Here is a 13,115-nt window from a genome sequence, read left to right as displayed (position 1 = left end):
TCTCAGTGCAGGGATGGGGCTCAGTGAGGGGAATGGGGGCTCAGTGAGGGGAATGGGGGCTCAGTGAGGGGCCTGGGGCCTCAGTGGGGAGGACGGAGCTCAGTGAGTGAGACGGGGCCTCAGGCAGGCAACACCAAACAGTCCTCAGCAACAAACTGTGAGGCCTTAGGGGCTAGGGAGCCAGGGCCGAGAGCAAGGCCCTAGAAGCCAGTGAGAGGGAGGTCTGGCCTGGGGCCATGGGGGACAAGAGAGCCTTCCCAGGTTTTCTCATTTCCTGGGAGCTTCCTCCCACCTCTGGGGTCCTTAGGCTGGAGGCAGCTTCCAGAAAGACATTTGGAACCCTAGGATGGCCCTATTCAGGGATCTCAGGGACCACCCCACTGGCCCCTCAGGTCATAGCCCTTGGCAAGCCTGAAGGACTGGGAGGGGGAGAAAGGGATGGGCAGTGGGACCACACCTCGGATTCTTGAGATTTATCCACCTCAGTGAACTCCCACCATCCGTCCCCCTCCTCATCACTGTTGGGATCTTCCCGTGTCCCCTGCATCGGCAGGCGGACTCTCAACCACTGTGCCACCAGGGAAGCCCCTGAGTCCTTTCTCTTTTACAGAGGACCTCCCCCTTGATGGAGCCCATCCCCATCCCTAGAGAGTCCCTAGCTTTCTCTGAGTCTCTGTCCCCTTACTGAGCTCAGGTCCGCCTCACAGAGCCCTCACGCCGGAATGGGAACTGGTAAATCTTTCAGTTGAGTCCTTCAGGCACTGTCCTTTCTCACCTGCAGAGAGGGCTATCTGGACCCTGAACCCATCCACTCAGGTTGGGTTGAAGCCCTATTGCCCAAAGAACTGCAGGGCTGCTAAGGCGAGAGGATGTGCTCATTTGCATGGGATCATTTAATATTCAAATGCCCAAGCTTGGACTGGTGAGGAATGACTGCTAGAAGGCATGCTATTTGCATATTTCCTTTTTAGTGAGGAAAACACCCAAACCCTCCTCCCTCCCCAGCTCCCCTGTTTGGAGCCTGACTGGGGGAGAGCCTTAGTTGGGCTCTGCAGAGAAGGCACAACTATGGAGAATGTTGAGTAGGAGCTAGTTTGGGTACTAGACCCCAGAAGTACGCTGAACACAGGCCTTGGGTGGGAGAAGAAGCAAGGATTCCCTCCCCATTCCCCAGAGGAAGCCAGGATCTGGAACAGAAAGTAGAATGAAAAGGGGGAAAGTTTCTTAGAATGTTAAAAACTGAAGTGGTTCTTAGGGATTTCTTAGACTCTACACAGTGGCTACACAGGGTACATATACTACCACTGCTCCATTCTGCATCCCCTGCGTCCATGGCAGACATGACTAATTGATCACAGCACTGTGAACCCAGAGCCATTTGAGGCAGCAGTTAGCATATGAAATTAAATCTATTTGTCTTCCCTGATTACTTCAACCCTTTTCTTTCCAGACAGGGAACCCGAGGCCCAGAGAGGATGCAGAAAATGCAGATTTATCCACCCATCCTCCCTGGAAGCACATGGGTCATTCTCTTGGAGGGTGAGGGAGGGCAACTCCACGCTGTGTAAGAAAATCATCACAAAAAAGGTGCTTCTGGGTGGAATTATAGGTGATTTTGATTTACAGCTTTGTACTTTTCTGCATTTCCCAGATTCTCTTTGAGCATGAATCCAGTTTGTAATCAGATATCTCCCAATAATACTAAGTATCTCTCTTTTTTTTCCTTTTAAACACTATGTGGTACCTGCTTTAGGCATTATCTAAATCAACCCCGACAACCACTCTGGTAGGGAGGTGTTATTATTGTTATTCCTGTTTTAAAGAGGAAGAAAGCGAGACTCAGGGAAGTCTAGAAATTTGCCCAAGGTCACACAGCTAGTGGCACATCTATGACTCTAGCCACATTAAATGCAATTGAATCAATCAAAAGTTAATATCAGGGATGGTCCAGGTCTATGGGAGAATGCTGATTGGCTTGCTTTTCTGTATTATCTACGTGGGCTGCCCCATTCAGGAGGAGGGAGGTGACTTGCCCAATGTCACTCTCAAACTCAGTGTTTGTCCACTGTTGTGTGGACAAACAGCCTGGGCCCCAGAGAAGGCTGCTGAGCAGCCTGAGGAGAGAGTAGAGGCCTGGCATGATCCCGCGCTCCTCCCCAGGACCTGGACACCTCTCACTGCTCAAGACAATGGGAACACTGTGCCCTGGCAGAGTGCAGAATGGTAGGACACCGCCTGCCAAGGTCCTTGCTATTCCTCTCAGCATGGCATGGTGAGGAGAGGATGGAAGATGCTGAGGAATGAGATAGGGGTGCCTCAGAGCTGAGCCAACAACAGCAAGGGCAGAGCAGGGAGCGGGGAGGAAGGAGGGTCTGCCTTCCACTGGGGCTTGGGAAAGGGGCCGTTTTGGCAGGACCATGGGCCTAGTGCCTCCCTCCACCCAGCTTTTGCAGGTGTCACCCACTGGTATGCCTGAGCCCCTCAGCCCCCTTGTCCACTGTCTCCAAACACCATCCCTTCCTGTGTGCCCAGAGCACGGGATGAGGACACCAACGGACCAGTCCTCCAATCTGTGTGACCCTGCCCAAGTCACTATGTCTCTCTGAGTTTCCTCACCTGTGAAAGGGAGGTGACAGGTCCTACTTTTTAGGCAAGACCCTACTTTTTTTTTTTTAAAGAAGATGTTGGGGGTAGGAGTTTATTAATTTATTTTAATTTTTGCTGTGTTGGGTCTTCGTTTCTGTGCCAGGGCTTTCTCTAGTTGTGGCAAGCGGGGGCCACTCTTCATCGCGGTGCGCGGGCCTCTCACTGTTGCAGCCTCTCTTGTGGAGCACAGGCTCCAGACGCGCAGGCTCAGTAGTTGTGGCTCACGGGCCTGGTTGCTCCGCGGCATGTGGGATCCTCCCAGACCAGGGCTCGAACCCGTGTGTCCCGCACTAGCAGGCAGACTCTCAACAACTGCGCCACCAGGGAAGCCCAAGACCCTACTTTTTAAAGGCAAGCATAGAAGCAAAGGACCCCAGCTGGAGTGGGTGAAGCAGCTCAGCAAATGCTGGCTGTTGATGTGACAAGGGCTATCCTCTCCCAGCCTGCCCCACTCAGCTGGCAAAGTGAGGACTGGCCAGGAGAGCTTGCTGGGGAGGAGCCCTCTTCCTTCCTGCCCCTTTCAGCTGGGTATCAAGATCTGAGACCAGATGTGTGGCCGAGTGACTCAGCCCTTTCCTGCCTGGAAGCTCCTCCCTGCCTGCCTCACCAGGCTGGGCCAGGGAGGGTGAGACAGCAGATTGGAGGTGGGGATGGCTGGTCCTGAACAACCTCAGGGGAGCGGTGAGGACAGGGTGGGGGAGGGAGAGGAAAGGATGAATGAGGCTAGTGTAGCTTGGCCTGCAAGATGGGGATGGGATGGAGGAGAGGGTTTGATCATGGGGCTGTCAAGGAAGAGACTGAGGGTGTCCTTGAGGCTAGTTGATGACTCAACCCACAGGGCTCATATGCTCACCCCCCCACCACCTGCTTGCATCCCTTCCCCAGTATTTCCAGGCCAGCCCCAACCTGTTTGCCCCACCCTCCTAGGCCTGCATACCGATGGGATGCTCCCTTTCTTCCCTGTTCTCTCCTTCTCTTTCTAGCCAACCGCCTCCACTTTCTCACCTCCCACTCAGGCAGGTCCTATTATGGACTCCCCGAAGCACGTGGAAGCAGCTCTCTGGAAGGTTGCCTCTCAGTTGCTAAATCCCTTGCCCAACCTTGATCTCTCAGGGACAGTAGGCACTGTTGACCTGACCCTTCTTGGAGCTCTTTTCTTGGCCTCAAACACCACCCTGCTGGTTTCCCTTCTATCTCTTGAATGGTTCCCTCTCTGATCTCAGCTTCCTACTCTCACCCTTAAAGGTATGTGTTCTATAAACTCAATCCTCCACAGTCTCCATATGGAGGCAGGATTAAGTGCGTGGACTTTGGCATCGTGTGGATCTGGGTTCAAATCCTGCCTCTGCCTTTTATTAGCAATGCAACTTTGGAAAACTACTTCTCTGAGCCTCAACTTCCTCCTCCATCAAATGAGTTGATATTACCTATCTCTTGGGGATCAAATGGGATAAGGCACATAAAGCTTTCAGCACTGAGGGACTTCCCTGGTGGTCCAGTGGTTAGGACTCCAAGCTTCCACTGCAGGGGGCATGGGCTCCTCCCTGGTCTGGGAGCTAAGATCCCAATGCTGCAGGGCATGGCCAAAAAAAAAGTTTTCAGCACTGGGTCTGGCACTAGTCAGTATTCAGTTACTGGCACTTGCTGTTAATATCTTTTCTTCCTGGTCAATTTTCCTCCCCACCCCACCCCAACTCCTACCTAATAGGTATGTCCAGCTGAATGTCCTAGTAGCACTTCAGACTCCAAATGGCCAAAAGCAAAATCCCATCCCTTCTTTTTCCTCCCTAACTACTAGCTTCTCTTCTTTTTTTTTTTTTTTTTTGGATAAAAATAATAACAAATGTTTATTAATAGCTTTTCTTCTTGATGCCCCTATTTCTTTTTTTTTTTTTAATTAATTAATTAATTTGGTTGCGCCGGGTCTTATTTGCGGCACGCAGGATCTTCTTCTTTACTGCGTGTGGGATCTTCCATTGCGGCATGTGGGCTCTTAGTTGCGGCATGTGGGATCTAGTTCCCTGACCAGGTGTCGAACTGGGCCCCCTGCATTGGGAGTGTGGAGTCTTAACCACTGGACCACCAGGGAAGTCCCAATGTCCCTATTTCTGTTAGAGCCCTTGGGATGTCATTCATTCATTCAATGAAAAGCTATGTGAAGGGAAGACAGACTTGAAAAATCATTGTCTTTGCCCTTAAGGAGCTCATAGTCTGAGGAGGGAGACAAGCAATTTAATACAGTAAGATCTATTAGAGGTTTGTATGGAGAAATCCATACAAACAAATCCTTACAATCCAGGAAGCCTTCCTAGAGAAGGGAGCATTTGAGTTGGCACTCGCAGGCTGAGTAGGAGCTTGGAAGGTGAATGAGTCAGGGAGAGCTAAGGAACCAGCCACGGGCAAAGGTGCAGCAGTGAGAGGTATGAGAGAGCAGAGAATGGCCAGGCCCTTAGAGCTGGAGGCTCATGGTTGGGTTTATTTATTTAAATTAAATTATTAATTAAGTTAAAATTTTTTTTAATTTATTTATTTTTAATTTATTTTTGGCTGTGTTGGGTCTTTGTTGCTGCGCTTGGGCTTTCTCTAGCTATAGCGAGCGGGGGCTACTCTTTGTTGGGGTGTGTGGGCTTCTCATTGCGGTGGCTTCTCTTGTTGCGGAGCATGGGCTCTAGGCGTGTGGGCTTCAGGAGCTGTGGCATGTGGGCTCAGTAGTTGTGGCTCACGGGCTCTAGAGCACAGGCTCGGTAGTTGTGGCGTATGGGCTTAGTTGCTCCGTGGCATGTGGGATCTTCCTGGATCAGGGCTCGAACCCATGTCCCCTGCATTGGCAGGCGGATGCTTAACCACTGAGCCACCAGGGAAGTCCCTAAATTAATTATTTTATTTTTGGCCGCACCATGTGGCTTGTGGGATCTTAGTTCCCTCACCAGGGATTGAACCCAGGCCCTCAGCAGTGAAAGCACAGAGCCCTAACCACTGGACCGCCAGGGAATTGCCCACGGTTCGGTTTAGAGAGCTCACTTGGGGCAGCAGGGAGGACTGCTGGGAGGAGGCAGAAGTGGAGGCAGCAGGGAGACACAGGAGGAGGGTTAAGTTCTGAAAGTTTACCCCTGCTTTGCTCTGCATGCTCTGTGCAAACTTGGGAAAGTCACTTGACCTCACGGAGCCTCCATCCCTCATCTGTCAAATGGAGATAATAATAGGTACCCGAGGGGATGTTGGGGAGGGCTGGGTGAGCTAATGGAAGGGAAAGTGCTGGACAAATGCAAGCTGTTGTTGTAAAATGTCCGCCAGGGCAGGCTGGGTTCCAGCCACGCCCCACCTCAAAAATGGCCTCCTTGAGTCTTTTCTGAGTCAGCCCACGTGCTCCCTGGCTCTGAGGTGGGGGGTAGGATGCAGGGGAACAAATGCCCACACAGCTGACTCTGGATCTTGGCTCACTGGCTGTGTGACCTCGAACCAGTGTCTTCCCTACTCTGAGCCTCATTTCTCCAGCTGCAAAAATAGGGTTGAGAGCCTAACTGCAGGGCTGTTGGGAGGATTCCATGGCACCTGGTAGGTGATCATTAACTGTATAGTTCCCTGTTCCCTGTTCTCTGGTCCCCTTGTCCAGGGCCTGGCACCAAGCTGAGCAGAGTGGGAAACAGTAAATATTTAATAACAGATTGACTGAGAGCTCCTGACGGGAGGGATATGTGGAGGAGCCAGAGGACACCTGCTCCCCTAGCAGGGTCTGCACAGATGTCCCTGAGATCTAGGGGCAGACACATCCCAATCTTGAGGGAACTCTTGCCTTCAGTGACTTCCTGGGGAATCCCATCTAGCAGGGGTCCTCCCAGGGTACCCCAGTGTCTCCTCTCCTATCCTCTCTTATTCTGTCACAGCAAATGGATGGGGACCTCATTCAACAACGGTTCACTGAGCCCCTCCCCACTGTCCAAGCCTGTGCCAGCACCAGAGGTTCAGAGACGAAGGAGGCCAGGAAGAGACGAGGAAACCTGCTCACCAGGGCTTCTAGCTGAGAGGGCAATGGAAACATGTTTGCTATAATGTGGTTGTATGTGATGTGGCCAAGGACTGACTTTTGAGAAAATCAGACCTTAAAGAAGGGACTCAACCTCTCTGGGCCTCCATTTAACCATCTGTAAAATGGGGACAATACTTCTTATCTCTTTAGGGCTGTTGTAAAGATTAAGGGAGGCAATTATATAAGCACTTAGGGCAAGCCCTGGAAGCTGGTCAGTCCATCAGCGGAGATGCTTTGACAGTGATGATTGTAAGTCATGGCGGGTGTCTGCTGAGCACACTGTGGGGCGGGGGTGAATCTGCACGGGGGAGTCAGTGAAGGCTCAACAAGAGGAGCACTTGGGCTGGTCCTGAAGGACAAGTACTTTGCCAAATGCAAAAATGGGGAGAGGGAGGTCAGGCTGGAGAGTGAAGGGCCCTAGGTGTCCAAGAGGCTGGGATTTACACTGGAGTCAACAGGAAGGGATTTAAGCTGCCAGAGGGACAAGATCCAGATATAGCATCAGAAAAGGTGCCTCTGGGGTGTGTGGAGAAGGGATTGAGAGGTTGGGAGACTGGGGGAAGCTGGGGTTGGAGCTGTGCCTGCATCACTTAGTCACCTGCCTGGTGCTCACCTGGGGTCAATGATTCAAAGGTTCCTATCCCAGGAAGACATCTGCCCCTTAACAGGAATTTATAGGGGCAACGCCTTTAGCCAGAAGAACCACCCGGGGAACCCAGAGCAATCAGACAGAAAGCCTGTTGGGCCAGCCCTGAGGTGCAGCCCCTCCCCCTGCCCTGGGCCTCCCCTTTGTGAATTTGTGTCTCTGTGGTTGTCTGTGGCTGAGGCAGCAGAAAGAGTATTTTGGAGTGAGCCAGAGCTAAATCCAAATCCTGATTCTGCTAACTGGCTCTATGACCTTGGTCACATTTCTTAACCACTCTGAGTTGGTTTTGTGGGAAATGTTCAGACTTGTAATATTTTTAAATGCTTGTATGTAAACGCGTAGAAAAAATATATGCATACTCCCCACTAACACTAACAGTGGTGAGGTGGAGGTGGGGAACATGTGTGAAGAGGCACTTTCACATTTTACCCTATTTATTGCTGCATTGTTTGGGCATTTTATAGATACATATATTCTACGTTATCGCATTTGTAAAAAGGGGATAACAATGCCAACTTCACAGATTGTTGGAAGGATTTTAAGAAGATCCTACAGATATAATTCCTTTCACACTGCCTATGTAGAACTGACCCTCACCAAGTATTAGTTCCCTTCGCTTCCTCTTGCCTGAACGTGTGTTGGGCTTTGTGCATCGGTGCTGCCATCTGTAACTGTTTGTTTATATTTATGTGACTAGGCCTTCTGTATATCTCTCTCTGATTTATGGGCCAGTGGGTATCTGTGTGTGTTGTTTTTGTATCAGTGGATGACAGTATGAGTGTCTGTGCATCTGGGAATGTGAGCATTTGTGTATATATGTGTGTGTGTTAGCATGTCTGTGTATAATTGGGTATGTTTCTGTACCTGTGTGTGTTTACATGTGTTTAGATATCAGGCTGTCTCAGTGTACCTGGGCGTTTATGGGTACTCAGAGGTATCAGTGTGTATCTGGGTTTGTGTCTTGGTGTGTGCCCATGTATCCGAGTATGCCAGGGTAAACTGGTGTGCATGTGGGTCTGTCAACCTGTGTTTGTGTCTCGGCGTGTTTGTGTAGGCCCTGTGTGCGTGGTGGGCGTGGAGGGTCTTGCTGAGGATCCATACCCAGCTGTTTCCTTCCGATCATGGGCCCCATACATCTTGACCCCTCTCCCAGCTTCCAGAAGGCCCTGAGTGTGGGCACTTCCCTCCTAGCCCTGCCCTTGGGCACAGGGCCAGCCTTGCTGCCCAGGACTGGTGGAGTAGGTGTCTGCAAACACCTGGAGGTCCCACCCAGCAGCTCCCTACAGGAAGCCTTATCAACTGGCAGACCAGGCTGGTCATGCCCCTGTTTCGGGGGTGAGAACTGAGAACTGACCGCTCTCCTTGGACAGCAGTGAGCCCTGTGGATCTGGGGGTCAGGAAATCCTGGCTCTCTCAGCCTAGGTCAGTGTCCATCTGGCCAGCTTTTGTGCTTGTCAGATGCAGCCAGACAGTTGGGAAACAAAGCACGTCTCCATGGCAACTCGCCTCTGCCTTTGAACTTGGGTAGTTCAGTGGTTTTGTGGCTCCTTCTTCAGGTCTGGCACTGGGATGGGGGTGGGCGGTGAGGATGAGTAATGAAGTTTCCATATATGCTCAATGCATCACCCCACACACCCCAACCCACTCCAGTACCTCCACTCACACTCTCCTTTTCCAGGTGAAATCAGATATTCAGATGGGGTAACTGGTGCCCAGAGAGGGCAAGTGTCTTACCCAAGGACACCAAGTTAGTGGCAGGACCGAGATGAGAAACTTGTTAGGCTAACTTTTAACAAGCCATTAGGTTGGGCTGGCTGGATAACTCATTTCTGTGCAGACCTCAGATAAAGCTTCTCCTGACATTTCTACCAAGATGCTAAAACTCTTACCATTTGCCCTTGCTTGTCTATGAAGTGTAGTATTTTCTAATTACTGAGAGAAACTGCTGCAGAAATAAACTGAACGCTGGCTCTCTGTTAAAACAATGACCACACCTGTAACTCAGGATTTCAAATTTTTAGTCCATCAAAATGCTGGCCTTGTTCCTCCTGATTTATTTTGTGTTAAGTAAAGGTTATACATTTTGATTTATAAAAATAAATTCATATGTATAAAGCATTGCTTTTATCTGTTTTATCTGTCAGATAAAATTCAGGGGGCTTTTGTTTGCAGGGAAAAATAAAAGTTCCACTGCTAAAAGAAAAAGGTTGAAACCTACTTTTCTACGCTGTGTACAGCTCAGAGAGTGACAGTCTGATCACAGAATAGCTGGTCAGTCTGGAAGCCTGGAGCACAGAGCTGGTGCTCAGGAGATAGTGGCTGAAAGAATGCAAGGAATCAGAATTCATTCCACAGTGGAGACGGGGCAGTGGCAACAGCAACCTTTCCTTTCTCTCTGTCTCCCCCTCCTCTCTCTCTTTCCTTCCCTCCCTCAGCCTCCTAGGAGCTGGCAGCAACTCAGAGCTGAGAGCCCACAAGACTCCATCTCCATTCCACACACATCACTAACACCTTGGGCATTATTTCACCTCTCAACCCAGCAGGGAAAATGGGTGGAATTAGGCTTGGGGCCTGATTCTAAGAGATGCTGGGAGGATCAAAGAAGACCTCAGCAGGGAGGTTGTTTGAAACGTTGATACGCTGCCACAGATGCCAGGAGCCACAGAGTAGGGGCCACAGGAGTGTCCACTGTGGGGATGAGACCTGCAGGGTCTCCCCGCGCCCCCAGGTTAGGGAGGAAAGAGAGGGCATCAGACACAAGGAGCCCGTTTCTATCTTCTCCCGCTGAAAAGGATCAAAGTGTAGATTCTTAGTTCATTCTGAAACAGGAACCCCTTTGAGAATCTGTTAAAGCTGTGGACCCTTTCCCCAGAAAAAATGCATACAGGTGCATTTGAAGTTAAGCAGAACATTTCTGGAGGTTCCTGGAGGCCCAGCTGCGGCCCCAGGATAAATACTTTGCTTTTGCAGGGTCTTGACTGCCCACCCTTGAAAGCAGCAGGGGTGGGGCAGGGGCACAAAGCAAGTGATCAATTAGAACCCCCCCGCCCCCCCCAACACAAATCAGTTTTAAATTTCACCTCTGCCCAGAGGTAGCTGTGTGCCTGTTGGCAAGTCACTCCCCCTCTATTTACACTCTTATCCATGGAATACGAGGACTATTAATCTCTCAACATCCTCGACTTTGCAGAACTGCTCTGCCCTCCAACTGGTCTAAGAACTGAGGGAAGCCAAAGGTGCTCCCACCCACAGCTGCGTGATTTACAGACTCTTTCCCTTCCTGGTGTTCCCTGTAAAATGAGGGAGGCTCAGCCATACCTTGGCGTGGCTGCTTAGTCTGGAGTCTGTAGGTGGAGGCCAGGCCTAGCAGGGGACAAAGCTGGAGCCTATGGGAGGCAGGTCTCCCAAGGGTGGGGGGTCAGGAAGTGTTGGATGGGTGTGAAGGCAACATGGGGTGGCCCTGGGTTTTCCAAAAACAGAGGGAGCAGGGAATTCCCTGGCATTCCAGTGGTTAGGACTCTGTACTTCTAAGATCCTGAAAGCCATGTGGCACAGCCAGAAAAAGGAAAAAAAGAAAAACAAAAACAGAGGGAGCAAAGCTGGATGGCCTCAGGGGCTGTAGCCCCAAGCTTGGTTATTGCTGGTTCCTCCCTGGGGACAGGCTGGCAGCTTCCTTCCTGGTCAGGTGACAGCCTGGCTCCAGGATGGACTTTGGGCCCTGCCGACAGCGGCTGCTGGGAAGTCAGTTTCCTTGCTGCCCAGAGGGCCAGCAAAGAAATGTAGCTGAGCTGAGCAATCATGAATCCAGAGACCAGTGTTGCAGGCTAGCCCTTCCCAGCTAGCCCTGAGGGGCTCAGAAGCAGGCCAGTCCATTAGGCCAGGGGACAAGCAGGAAAGCTGGGCTGCTGGTCTGAGGGGTGGCTGGAGATGGGAGGTGAGAATGTCTGGGTGTTAGAGTTAGGAGCAGTGAGGGGAACACAGACCTGACCTCTCCCCACTCCCCTTTCCTCTCCTCTTCTCCTAATCAGGGGACCCAATCTGTGAGTTGACTCCTCTGGGTTGTGTTTCTAGGGGAGCTTTTGCTGAGGACTTATATGAGCCACTGGCAGGGCCAACTTCGTGGGCGTAGTCCACACGGCCCTGCTCTCGGAAAGGCCCCATGTTTGGTTGAATGCTCTGCCGTTGCCTTCTTGAAATTTTTAATAAATTTTGAATAAAGGCCCTGCATTTTCATTTTGCACTGGGCTCTGCAAACTGTGTAACCAGTCTGGCCACCAGGAAGAAAGGAGGTGCTGAAAGGGTTGGTGGGCGGCAAGATTGCCCAACGTTCCTCTCCTGATCGCCACTTCCGAAAGCCAGAGCATGTTTGCTTTCCTCTTTCCTCCCTACCGATGCATCCAGACTCTCCAACAGGCCAAGGCCCTGTGCATCGCTCGCTCTCCAAGTCTCAGCCCTGCCTATAACAATTTTCCTCTGATACTCACCAATGGAAGGAGAGGTAGGGTCCTTAGGGATAGTGCTAGGCTGGGCAGAAACCAAATGAATGGTGGTTAGATGGGAAACTGAGGCCCAGCAAGGACAGTAATCTGCCCCAGGTCCCCTAGGTGGTAGGGGGGAGGTGTCAGTGATGGCCCAAGTTTGCCACAGCTGAGCCCCTGGGGGCACTCGGGGGCTAAGGCAGGTTAGAGAGGTCACAATGCACACTCTAATCCTTCTATAATATAGTGAGTGTTGTCTATACTACAGCAGGGCTGACTGGGCTGGGTGGGGACCAGGAGAAAGCTATTTGACCAGGGTCAGGTTGGGTGATGAAGACAAATTCTAAGCGGTGGGGTAATCATGATGCCTTTCTGGGGACCCAGTGAGGGAGTCTAAGAGCGCTGAACCCACAGCTGGACCCTAGGGCAATTTCTAGCTCCTGGGGACCAGGCAGAGACAAGACCTAGGTTGTCGATCTTAGCTCCTCTGCTGCTGACCACCTCTGTGCTCTTGGGCAATCACTGTCCTCTTCTGGCCTCAGTTTCCCTTCTGTACTAGGGGGGTATCACTCCCTGCCCTGCTTCCCTCAGAGCCTGCTGTGGGATCAGATGATATGAAAGTGCTTGATCAGCTATAATAAAGAGCCAGAGGTCTGGAGGAAACAAGCACGGCATTTTCATGATTCTTAAAGGCTTCCTTTCCCTACCAGCTTCCTCAGTCACACTTGTCACCTGCAGACGATCTCAAAGCACCTTATAAAGTTGTGAGTTTAATCCAAGATCAGCTCTAATCAGTGTTGAGCATCTCAGTGGAAAATTCAGACCCAGGCAGGAGTGCTCTGGGGATTCCCTGCCTGGCCCAAGGGTAAACTGAGGCACGGCTCTCTTCATCCCAGTCACCCAAGGATGAAGCAGGAACCCAGGAGGCGTGGGTCCCAGCTCCACACCGAGGACAGATGGAGGCTGGGGGAAGATGGGGTGAGGAAGGGTGAAGGTGGGGTGAGGAAGGGGAAAGGAGCGAAGGGACGACTCCCAGTCGCCAGATGGGAGAGGAAGACCCACTGTCGGTCACAGGTCTCGGGTGGGTCTGACGTCTGTCTCTAGAGCAAAACCTCCAGTACTGCCCGGGTCCTGGAGAACATTCTCAGAATTCCCTTATTGCAGAAGAAGAATTCCAGAATCCCCCATCTCGTCCCGGACCAAACTCAGGGCACCAGGTTCTCTTGGGGTCCAACGCCAACACCTCTCTCCCCCCTTTCCCTGCGCACCCCCATCATCGCCCCGTACTTCTCTGTTCGAACCCAGCTCTCCTCAGTGG

This window comes from Neophocaena asiaeorientalis, unplaced genomic scaffold (assembly GCF_003031525.2).
Source record: "Neophocaena asiaeorientalis asiaeorientalis breed wild unplaced genomic scaffold, Neophocaena_asiaeorientalis_V1.1 scaffold409, whole genome shotgun sequence".
Taxonomy (NCBI): Eukaryota; Metazoa; Chordata; class Mammalia; order Artiodactyla; family Phocoenidae; genus Neophocaena; species Neophocaena asiaeorientalis.
Note: the sequence above shows the minus strand (reverse complement) of the source record.